The following is a 13,389-nucleotide window of genomic DNA, read 5'->3' as shown; positions in this document are numbered from 1 at the left end:
AGTCCTTGCCATTTTGGATATTCTTCTATCCATTTGAATGCTAGTTTTTCGCTTTCTTCCACGTCTTTCAGGTTTTGGTTGCCGTTTTAAAGCATTTGCGATAATTTTAGCTAAACAGCTTATCATTTTCTGCACTTCATTATGTTTTCCCCTCTCCAATCAACTTTTTAATCAAGGTACACTGTTCTTCTGAACAATGTCTGGAGCAACCCATTTTCCTCAGCATTTCAGAGAGAAATGCACTGTAACCAGCATGTACAACATTTGCTGCCTTCCTTCCTTAAATAATTGCCACCTGTTTTTCAAAGAATGAATGACCTCACTCATTGACCTCCACAATGCTATTATTTTGAACATGCCCTTTTCAATTAGTGATTCAATTACACAGAATCAGCAGCATGCATGTCATGACTGTTGGGTCTGTTGGATTTCTAATACTCTACTGCACCTGCTAGTAAATTATTTGCCATGAAGAAATATAATTTCTACCACAAACAGTGATTGATCAGGTTGGTGATGTCTGACTGCTATTATTTTGAACTCAACTGTATCTGATGGAGATACAGGTCATAGTCACATTGTTTACCAGGTTACAAATGCTGCAGTGTAAATATTACACTGGCCATTATTAATTCTGTATGCGAAACCTTGAAGAGTCAATGCAAAACATCAATGCTATTGAGCTTCCAGTATATATATTATTTTTTGCCAAAATATTTTTCTTTATACACACAAAAATAATACGGCTTGTTCACATCAGCGTTAGTTATTGCTGTTATTCTTCTCCATTATAGGAGCAGAACAACTAAAATATTGGAAGTGCTGGAGTCGGCACATAACAAAAACAAACAGAGCCAAACAGACCCCATTGACTATAATGGCATGATTTAGGGACAACGCTTTTTTAGCTGAGAAAATAGCATGTAGGACTTTTTTCTCTGATATTTTTTCAAATTCTGTGACAGACGCTCCGAAAGAACCTCCAATGCAAATGTGAACATAGGGGCACACTTATTAAGACTGGCATTTTGGACGCTAGTCTTAATAAAGCCCCATAGCTGGTGGTGGATCTGCTGAAATTATGAAGAGGTGCCGGCCTCCAGTGCCAGTTCTAAATGTAAGACAGCTTCCGAGCTGTCTTACATTTAGACCATTTTCTATGCCTAAAACAGTCATAGAACATGGTGAATGAGATGGGCTGAAGTGGGTTGATCTGCAACAAAAGTGGCATCCACATGAATGCCGGGGTCAAGGATTTTCCAGCAGAACATTGCCCAAAGTATCACATTGCTTCTGCTGGATTGCCTTCTTCCAATGGTGCATCCTGATACCATCTGATTCTGTCCCCAAGGTAGACAATGCATAAGCAAATAAGTATCTATATGGTGAATCAAAAAATCTGATTGACCAGGCTATCTTTTTGCATTACCTCTACAGCAAGCCCAGGAGGAACCGGAGTGGAGGATGGGAGTGGTAGTGACGTGGCTGTTGCATTCAATCACAGGGGTTTTCCTTCTCGGTTCAGTTCTATGGCTGCCTGATGGTAGTTGGGGTGCCGTGATTTTAAAGCGGCTCAGTCACCAGATCACCCCTATTAAACAGGCACATAGCCTGGTAGGGATGATCCTGCAGTTTAAAATGATACCTATCTTCCCATTGTCGGTGACATGGTTGTTGGTAAAGTCATACTTTTATTCCTTTGCTGGCAGCTATTTCGAGCACCAGGAGGCAGGCTTTTTCAGTACAAGCACTGCTATGCGACGCCTACGACGTATGAAAACACCCCCTTCCCCTTAATTGACAGCACTAGAGTACAACTAATTGGGTTGATCCTGGAGATAGAGCCTCTTTCAGTCTTAAAAGTTTTCATGATAGATATCAGGGCTTGTTTAGTGCAAAGGCTGGCGGATGGTGCAATAGTCAGAAAACTAGGCCATAGGCAGAAGAATAAACTTGTTTCTTTACTCAAGTAGAGTACTTACAATGCAGTTCTCTCCAAGATAGCAATGTATATATTTAGGCAGGGATGGGAGTTATGGTGCTCTTTCTTCCTAAAGTCTCTTCCAACAGAACCTGTGGTGGGCAATATTACTTAAGTAATGGTGGCTGCATTGCCCACTATTGGATAAAGGGTTTTGGTGATACAACTGACCAAGTTTTGAGCTCTTCTATTGAATCGGACCAGACAGGCTAGCCTTCACTACCCATGCACATCAATGAGCCTTGGGTACACATGATCCTGTCACCAGTTCACTCGTCCTTTCTTGGGCCAATTTTGGTAAGTATTAACCACTGAATAGAACGAACGCCCAAAGAGATCTGCCACTTTGGAGATGCTCTGACCTAGCTGTCTAGCCATCACAATTTCGCCCACATCAAACTCATATTTTTGTGCTTGTCCATTTTTCCATTTTCCAGACAGTAACTTAAAAAAAATTACTGTTCACTTGTTACCTAATACATCACACCCCTTAACAGGTGCTGTAAGATAATCAATGTTATTCTCTTCACCTGCCAGTAGTTTTAAGTAGTTTTTTTATGTTGTAGCTGCAGATTGTGGGAGGGTTGTGTAGCACAGTAAGCTGCTCTCATTCCAGTACTCGGAGTCATGAAAACGGCAGAGCTTTACAGTTACACTGTTTGTAGCTAACATACACTGCTATTGGAGTTATGGAAGTAATTGAGATAATTCATCCTCCATCCTAGATTAGTATCTACTTTACAAAGTACTATATACTTTAGGAAAAAATGAACAGATGGATCACTATGGACAATCACGCTTGGTGCTCTGGACAAAAAGAGCCACGCCTTGCTCTTGATAAAGTGAATAATATATGGAGATTGGACCGGCACTCAAAACATACTATATACTTTAGGAGACCTGAAATCAGAAGTAAATCAGATATGCGTGTCACTGCAGAATTATTGAATGCATTAAAAGATCAAATAATAAAGAAAAAAGTGTGTGCACTATATGTGTCTATGTACATGGAAATAATGATCCTCGGGGACTGGACTGAGTATTAGTAGGTTGCAGGGGCGTTGCTAGGGTCTCAAAAGATCCGGGCCCAAGTCCCAATGTATACGGCCTAGTTCTCTAAGTCCCCCCTCCCCCCACACACAAAGCATTTTACTGTACTTGCTATACAGCAGCACATACCTGTCACATCCAGGGCCTCCCAGGTGACGTCTCCTCGGATGTAGATCTTCTCTGTCATCATCTTCTCCATTCGGTCCGTACAACTTCTCTCAGCCGCCTCGTGTCTGCTGAGTGTGATACACAGACATCTTAGCTTCTTCATAGCTTTCTATCATCAACCCCCCAACCTGGAATCCCAACAATGTTATCCTGCTGCTCGCTGTGCCCCCCAATACCCCCAGATACTATCCTGAAGAAAAATTAGTTCCCCCATAGTAATACTGCCCCCTACAGTGCCCCCAACCGTGATAATGGTCCCCAAGAGTGCCCCCATTAGTAGAAGAGCCCTCCAGTATTAATAATACCCTCACAGAGCCCCCAGTACAAATAAGGCCCCCTATTGTTCCCCCAGTAGTAATAAAGCTCTCTACAGACCCCTCAGTAGTAATAAGGACCCCCAGAGTACTCTTAGTAGAAATATGGCGGATCTATAAGTCCCTCCTATAGAGCCTCCAGTAGTAATAAGAACGCCTATAATGTCCCCTATATTTGCAGTTCCCCCTGCTGTTATATTCCCACTTCTACCATACAGTCCCATGTAAATAACATCACATCATCTCTCCTGCCCCCTCCAAAATACAATCCTATGTAAATAACATCATTCCCCTCCCTTCACCCACTCCAACATACACTATTTCCCTCCCTCCGCCATACAGTCCCATGTAAATAACATCACACCATCTCTCCAGCCCCCTCAATATACAGTCCCATGTAAATAACATCCCTCTCTATCTACAGCCTCCCCCATATTACAGTCCCATGTAAATAACATCACCTCCTCCCCAGCCTCCTTCAACATACAGCCCCAGTAAATAACATCGCCCCCTGAACATTCAGTCTCATGTAAATAACATCACTCCCTCCCACAACCACCATCAACATACAGTCCCATGTAAATAACATCACTCCCTCCCACAGCCCCCTCCAACATACAGTCCCATGTAAATAACATAATCCCCTTCCCCAGCCCTCTCCAACATACAGTCCTATGTAAATAACATCACTCCCTCCTACAGCCACTATCAACATACAGTCCCATGTAAATAACATGACCCCCTCCCAGCCACCTCTAACACACAATTCCATATAAAAAACATCCCTCCCTTCAGCCCTAACATATAGTCTCAGTTAAATAACCAGAGCTCCCAGCATTGTTCTGCCTCTCCCTTCACTTACCTCTCCTGATGTAGCAAACATCACTTCAGCTTCTTCCCCTCTTCACTGCCGCCCTCTCCTGCACTGGTCACATGATGGTGAAATCATCGCAGGTCCTCCTCAACCACTGATTGTTTTACTGGGCACATGACCTGTGATGTCACCACAGGTCCTTTAGCTGTTCCACCGCATTAGATTCAATTGTATTGCTGTCCTATGGATGGCAATACAGTTGTATCTAGCTGGCAGGCAGGATATTTGGGTCTGGGACAAAACATCAGGGGCACAGGCCCCGAATGTTTTGACCTAGCAATGCCCCTGGTAGGTTGGAACCAGATCTGTTATCTACAAATAGTTTATTGTAGAAAAAAAAAAAAAAATGCTTATAAAATTCAACATTAAAGTCTAATTAACTAAATCAATAGTTATCTAATATTTATGCTTCTTGAGATTCATGTATCACTTTTTAATTAGTAAATGCTGCACAAAGAACTTGTTTGTTTCATTAGGTAGATAGTTTTCCTTTTTATATTGAATTGTAGCTCTGGGTTAGGACTCTTGCACACGACCATATGTATTTTGCGGTACGCAAAAAACAGATTCCTCAAAAAATACGGATGACATCCGTGTGCATTCCGTATTTTGCGGAATGGAACAGCTGGCCCCCTAATAGAACACTATCCTTGTCCGTAATGCGGACAATAATAGGACGTGTTCTATTTTTTGTGGAACGGAAATACGGACATACGCAAATGGCATGCACACGGAGTACCTTCCGTTTTTTTTGCAAACCCATTGAAATGAATGGTTCCGTAGACGGTCTGCAAAAAAAACTGAACGTACACAGAAACAAAATACGTTAGTGTGCAAGAGGCCTTAGGCCTAGTTCACAGGAGAAGTGGAGACTACACAGAGATAAGATGAAATGGAATGATTAGCACCTGTTCTGTGTTTTTGACCCGCAACTGGTTTTGGCTTTAAATCATTGATGGAAATAACTGATAAAAAAACTCACCAAATAACTAAAGTGTGAACTAGGCCTGAAAGGGTTTTTAACTAGGAGTTTAAAGGGTATGAAAAAGGGGGAGAAAAAGAATACCGAAACAGGAGCCGCACATCTAAAATATATCAAATTTATTTAAGGAAACAGACACAACAAAAAAATTGATTAAAATCGTTGTATACAACAAATCAGGGCCATGTGAACCATGTATCTGCACATGCCACCCTGGCTCACCACAAAATCATGGACATGCCCCCACATCAATGAATATATAACATTATAAAGTGCATGTAATCCATCAACAATGAATAAGAGCTGAAATACTTATCATAGAGCTAGCATGGTGGGGGGATGTGTGGCGGTCAGGAAAAGAGCCTAACGCGTATCGCCAGACTTGCTCGCTTCCTCAGGAGTGCCTGATCCTAAGTGGCACATGATCAAATATATATACACATAATAATCAAATAATGATGGTCTTTACCTGCGTCTCAGGTCCCCATGTGGAGAGTGGGGGCGGCAACCACCTTGCTAACATGGAGGAGGAGAAAGGAGGAGGAAGTTCCGCTATATTGACGATGTCCTGTTTCTTTTTCAGGGCTCCAAGAAGACCTGTGTTCAATTCATTGACACATTAAACGAAAATGACTTGAACATCCATCTAACGTACAACATATCGAACGATACAGTGGATTTTCTGGACTTCAGATTACGCAAGGAGAATGAACGAATCGTCACATCCCTTTTTCGAAAAAGCACCAACTTGCTACATTATCGGAGCTTCCAACCAGCACATATGAAGAGAGGAATACCAAAAGGTCAATTTCTTAGATTGCAATGCAATTGCACCAATTTGACCGACTTCAGAGCAGCTTCAGCAGATCTGACATCATGGTTCCAGAAAAGGGGTTATCCCAGGAAAATCATATCCCACGCTTATGAGGAAGCCAAGGATACAGATCGAATGAAATTGTTTGCCCCCAAATCAAAAACCAGGGATGGTAAGATACATTTAATCACTCGCTACAATAATCAGTGGTCAGCACTATACAAGATTCTGGAGAATCACTGGTTTTTGCTTACATCAGATCTCAGGTTGACGCTCTATGTAGACGATAAGCCAAAAATCATCGCTCGTAAGGCACCTTCACTTAAAGACCAACTTGTACGGAGCCATTTTCAGCGTCTGAACAGAGGTATCAAATTGAAGGGCACACATCCGTGCGGCCAATGCAATGTTTGCCTATTTATGTTGGGCAAGGACAATTTCACAAATGGTAAGGAGTGTATACACCTGAATCATTACATAAATTGCCGCACCAGGAATATCGTATATGGGATCATTTGTCCATGCAGGAAATTGTATGTGGGGCAAACCTCACAAGAATTGCGGAAACGGATCCAACAACACATGTCCAACATTACCTTGGCTGCCCGGGATAGGGCTGATGAGGAGAAATCTCTTACCTCTGTGACCACACATTTCTTGGACCATCATGGTGGTAAGTACAACGGTTTACAGGTGGTGGGCTTGGAGAAAGTCCACTACAATATCAGGGGTACACATATCACACAATGCTTGCTTAAAGCTGAATCCCGATAGATTTATTATCTAGATTGTTTCTCCCCGCGGGGTCTTAATGAGGAACTTCTATTCACAGGTTTTTACATTAGATAATTCTTTGCATTTTCTCACCCCCCTTTTTTTGTTTCTCACTCTTTCTTTTTAGATGCATATGCTCTTTGTTTCTTGCACGTGACCACTTGGCTCTTCATCCCGGGTCTGCCAGATCATCCCTCTCTCTGCACCTCACCTTGGGAATGGTCTAATATTGCCTATAAGGAATTTCTTGTATCACCACGGGGAGGATCTCTCTTCATTTTTTGCTTGGATATGTAGTGAAGGACTCATTAGATTTGCTCTATTCGGACTACATTGATCCTGTGCAGAACTCTTTAAAGTGCTATCATCTGTTATATTCTCTTACTTCTTTTTGGCCTCTGTGTGTGGTCCTGTGGGCGACGGTACGGAGCAGTCTTCTTACCCTGTAACCTTTTCTACCTTTTATGTGTAATAATGACGTATTTAGGATAAAATAAAAAATAAATTAATAGTAGAATAAAATTTAAATTAAAAATAATAGACAAATATAAAATAAAAATATTTAATAAAAAATACTATAAACAATAAAAAATATATAACAAAATAATAACATAAGAAATACCCCCCAAAAATATATAAAATATAAAAAATAAAATAATAAAATTAAATAATAATAATAATAACAATTACATAGAAGAATATTGGGACAAAGAACATAAATGAGTCACATGTATTTAATCACATAATTCTAGGTGTAAATCATGTAGCCTAATTAACATATCAAGTCTAATCTGACTGATGGTTAATTCTGCGCATTAATTAATCACATGATTAAAATGTAGGGTTAATTTAGGGCATTGATGGTGCCCCTTTTATGCACAAATCAATCATGTTTATTAATAATAATTTTTCACTATTACAATTGATCCTTTACTAGACTGCATGAATGTATCAAAATTAAGTTTTTCACAAAAGTTTGTTTCACTTATGCTCTTCATCATGGTTTGTAAGTGTTTCTGTGTCCCTTTGTTTTATATATTCATATTTTTATATGCTTTTGTATTTGTTGAATATATTGGATCCTGTACTCATATTTGTACTGGGTTTCATGTCGAGATCTAAATATTAATTATTGCTTGTATATGCCAATATATTCTCATTCTTTGTCCGTTTGTTCCTTCTTTTACACCCGCTGCCGTACGCTCTCCCACAGTATCCCGCGCACAAGCGCACTTAGCGCTCTATTCTCGGCACGTCACTTCTGGCCTTTGACACGCAGTAATTGCTTCCTGAGCCTACGCGATTTGCTGCCTCCGCTGTTTGGAGCGCAGCACACGCCGGCTCGGCTGCACGCATGGGCAGTCGGCACTTCCGGTCGCCGTCTGCTTCGGCGTCTCCTAGCAGCCATACCCATGTGTTTATTGAGGGCCTGAAGCGTCGGCCACTTCCTCCTCCTCTCTCCTCCTCCATGTTAGCAAGGTGGATGCCGCCCCCACTCTCCACATGGGGACCTGAGACGCAGGTAAAGACCATCATTATTTGATTATTATGTGTATACATTTTTGATCATGTGGCACTTAGGATCAGGCACTCCTGAGGAAGGCAGCAAGTCTGGCGATACGCGTTGGGCTCTTTTCCTGACCGCCTCACATCCCCCCACCATGCTATCTCTATGATAAGTATTTCAGCTCTTATTCATTGTTGATGGATTACATGCACTTTAGAATGTTATATATTCATTGATGTGGGGGCATGTCCATGATTTTGTGGTGAGCCAGGGTGGCATGTGCAGATACATGGTTCACATGGCCCTGATTTGTTGAATACAACGATTTTAATCCATTTTTGTTGTTGTGTCTGTTTCCTTAAATATATTTGATATATTTTAGATGTGCGGCTCCTGTTTCGGTATTCTTTTTCTCCCCCTTTTTCATATTGTGCATTGCATACCGTGAGACGGCACTCTTACTCTATTTGGATGTGCCCCTGTCTTTTGAATTGCATAGGAGTTTAAAGGGGTTGTGCCAGTAATCAGTGTCGGACTGGGGTGCCTAGGGCCCACCAGTAAAATTTATTTTGGGGGCCCACCGTACGAATACATACAAATATTACCTGCTCACATTGCTGGGGGGGGGGGGAGGGGGCACCTGATACCAGATGATTCGATATGGGGGTCCCTGCAGCAACTTTGAGAAGGTAGATCCTGGGGAAAAGAAGAAACTGGCAGCTTTCCTCTATAGCTAGAAGTCATCTCAGCTATCTGATCGTGTCTATAATAATAAAGTGGGTAATTTCTTTATTAATCTTTAATGTTCATATATGAACATAGGCTGGTTGAGGTGCTGTACATTGAATATATGTATGTAGTGCAGTAAGTTATGTGCCACTTGTGCAGGGGGTGGGAGACTAGGGGCCCACCTTGCTTAGGGGCCCACCGGGGGATTCCCCTGTACCCCTGTGGGCCAGTCCGAGCCTGCCAGTAATATAAATGCATTCCGCCGAACAGATATCGCTGTTATGTCACTTTCCCCAAATTCTATGATTTATCAAAACTGCCTTTTTTTAAAAGTTATTATCTCACCTTGACACCCTGTGGCAAGTCTGATATTTAGTAGCTGTTGGTTATGTCCTGGAGACATGTAATGTAGGATGCACAAGCGCCATTAGTAAGAGCAGAGGGCATGGTTAGTGTCACATGTTCTGCTGATGTCAGGACACATCTCACTGCCCTAAAGTGTGATGGAACACCAGCTACATGGAAAACCAGGAAGTAGGATTCAAGCTTGGGGGATAAGAGAAAACTGCAAATGAGGTTAATGTGAAAGAAAAAAACAAAAAACTATCTAAGGATAAATGGAAGCTAATTTGTTGGCCTACCTCTCTAGTTCTGCAAGCTGTGGTAATTTCTCTCAGGCTAATTAAGAGTAGCAAGCGTTTGCTCATTTGTTGAGTGATCTCTTGCATGTTTATATGAGAAGACTCTCTAAGCTGCAGTTGGTTAGACACTGTCAGAGAGAGGTATGGAATCTAAGAAATGTCAATGTTCTTCCCTTCTTCAGATTCAACCCCTGCAAGGAGGTATGGATTTTCCTGGTTGGATTCGCAGGTCATGGTCTCCGGATTGGTGACCAATTGGGGCAAAAATGCTGTTGTAGCATTAGCATCCTTTGTAAGAAAGTCAAAGGTCCCTGCCAGGGGAGTGGTCAGGATGTGACAGTTTAGAGAAGAAGGGAACCAAGAGTGAGAGCCAAGTAAAAGAATAGTTACCAAAAACAAGTGAATGAACCATAATCATCAGTCCATTGTTGTTTTAACTTAAATTAGGCCCTTAAGCCTGATGTCTTCTTCGCTTGCTAGTTTTCTTGCCAAAGTGACAACCCCAATTCAGCCACACCAAAACACAGGAGATACCATAGGAGCAGCAGAAATTTGGTTGTCTAGCAACTGGACACTGAAGCTAAGATAACTCGCTGAGACTTGGCACTGGAACTTGGCAAGATGAGCAACAGTAAGTGATACATGCTGCCTCATCTGACAGCCCCAATCAGACCCCCAATGTTAATAAAACCCTCAATCAGACCTCAGATCAGATGCCTAATGTTAATAAGACCCTCAATCAGACCTCAGATTAGACCCCCAATGTTAATCAGCACTCCCATGCCTCAGATCAGCCCCAATGCCTCAGATCAGCCCCCAATGCATTTTATCGGCCCCCCCCCCATGCCATTTATCAGCCCCCAGTGCCATTTATGAGCCTCCATTATGAGCCCCAGTGCCATTTATGAGCTTCTATTATCAGCCCCCATGCAATCTATAAGTCCCAGTACCATTTATGAGCCTCCATTATAAGCCCCCATGCCAATTATGAGCCCCCATGCCACAGATAAAAAAAAATTGAAAACACCTTCCTCTCCTGCTCTGGACTCTGTTGCTCCTCACCTCCAGCGCGCTCTGTCTTCTTCCTGCTGCGGCTGTGCTGTGACCCGACGCGCACATCGCATTTAATTACATTACCGCCAATCTATGTACACAGGGGTCTTGAAGGGGTTGTCTCACTTCAGTAAGTGGCATTTATCATGTGGAGAAAGTTAATACAAGCAACTTATCAATATACTGTTATTATCCATATTGCTTCCTTTGCTGACTGGATTCATTTTTCCATCACATTATACACTGCTCGTTTCCATGGTTATATACCACCCTGCAATCCAGCAGTGGTGGTCATGCTTGCAGACTATAGGCAAAAGCGTCAGCCTCTCTGGTGGCCAGGACCGTAGGAGTACACATAGGCTAGTGTTTTATCCTATAGTGTGCAAGCACGCACCACCACTGATGGATTACAGGGTGGTCATAACCATGGAAACGAGCAGCATATAATGTGATGGAAAAATGAATCAGGCCAGCAAAGGAAGCAATATGGATAATAACAATATATTAGTAATTGGCTTGTATTAACTTTCTCTACATGATAAATCTGATTTACTGAAGTGAGACAACCCCTTTAAGACCACATTCCCTTGACCATGGGAGTCCCAGTAATCAGACCCCCACCAATCAGACACTTATAACCTGTCGTGTCATAGCTTTTTCACCTTTTCACATTCCCTATCCTTAAAGGTTTTCTTTGGGTGTCTCCCGTGACAGGTGCCAGGAGATCAGAGAGACTGGCAACACGTGGGTTAATCTGACTGGTTCCTTGTGGATCATTTGTGTCTGTGTTGTTTTGGTAATGACCACACTTCTTGCAGGAGTTGTTGGTTTGGTCATTTAACTTTCCCTATTTATTACTGTTTACCCCTTTTCGGGGGTGCGGTTTTTTATCTTCAGGTTCTGGACTCTGGGCTAGCTGGTGGTTGGAGCTCAGTTAAGCTCCTGGCACTGCCTTTGGTCCACGTGAAGTTAAGTGTTGTCTTCCCTATTTGTATTTTGTTTGTTGTTTTTCCCTGTCTTTTGGATCTAGCCTTCTAGTGGCGGAATAGGCTGTCTCAAGTCCTGTCACTATACCAGGGCTATCCAGGGTGTGTTAGCACTCTAGATTCCGGTGTATGAACTTTCCGAATTTAAGGACACTTCTGGAACTTAAGGACACAGGGCGTACCTGTACTCCCTGTGTATTTCTGATCAAAATCGAAATCCGGTGCCTGCTCAAATCATTGAGCAGGCACCTCGGCTAAATGCCCGGGGGGGGTCCCGTGACCCCCCATGTCGGCGATCGCCGCAAACTGCAGGTCAATTCAGACCTGCGGTTTGCGGATTTTACCTATTGCGGCAGTGGGCGGTGCCATCGGGTCCCCATGGGGCTGTAACCTGTGGTTTGCGGCTTTTACCTATTGCGGCGGCGGGCGGTGCCATCGGGTCCCCATGGGGCTGCCTTCCTTAGATGTGCCTTCCTTAGATGTGCCTGTGAGATTCAGCCCCCTGGATCTCACAGGCCGGAACCTGTATGAGTAATACACACAGTATTACTCATACAGCCAATGCATTCAAATACAGAAGTATTGGAATGCATTGTAAAGGATTAGACCCCCAAAAGTTCAAGTCCCAAAGTGGGACAAATAATTAAGTGGAAGAAAAAGTTGAAAAAATTAAGTTTTCCCCCAAAAAAATTAAACGTTTCAAGTAAAAATAAACAAAAACATAATTTTCCCCAAATAAAGTGAAAAATAATTGGTAAAAAATAGGGGTAAACAAAAAAGTATACATATTAGATATCGCCGTGTCCGTATCGACCGGCTCTATAAACAAATCACATGATCCAACCCCTCAGATGAACACCATAAAAAATAAAAAATAAAAACTGTGCTAACTAAACAATTTTTTGTCACCTTATATCACAAAAAGTACAACAGCAAGCGATCAAAAAGGCGTTTGCCCACCAAAATAGTACCAATCTAACCATCACCTCATCCCGCAAAAAATGAGCCCCTACCTGAGACAATCGCCCAAAAAAAAAAAAAACTATGGCTCAGAATATGGAAACGCTAAAACATCATTTTTTTTGTTTTAAAAAATCTGTTAAAACTTACATAAATAAATAAAAAGTATACATATTAGGTATCGCCGCCTCCGTATCGACCGGCTCTATAAAAATATCACATGACCTAACCCCTCAGATGAACACCGTAAAAAATTTAAGATAGAAACTGTGCTAAATAAACCATTTTTTTGTCACCTTACATCACAAAAAGTGTAATAGCAAGCGATCAAAAAGTCATACGCACCCCAAAATAGTGCCAATAAAACCATCATCTCATCCCGCAAAAATCATACCCTACCCAAGGTAATCTCCCAATTTCAAGATTTGCTTCTAAACTTCTAAGCCTTGTAACATCCCGCAAAAAAGAAATATCATTCCTAAAATGATCTAAACATGAAGTAGGGAGTATGGGGAATGTAAAGTAATAACTATGTTTTGAGGTATTACTATGTATT

This window comes from Bufo gargarizans, chromosome 1 (genome assembly GCF_014858855.1).
Source record: "Bufo gargarizans isolate SCDJY-AF-19 chromosome 1, ASM1485885v1, whole genome shotgun sequence".
In the NCBI taxonomy this organism is placed as follows: domain Eukaryota; kingdom Metazoa; phylum Chordata; class Amphibia; order Anura; family Bufonidae; genus Bufo; species Bufo gargarizans.
Note: the sequence above shows the minus strand (reverse complement) of the source record.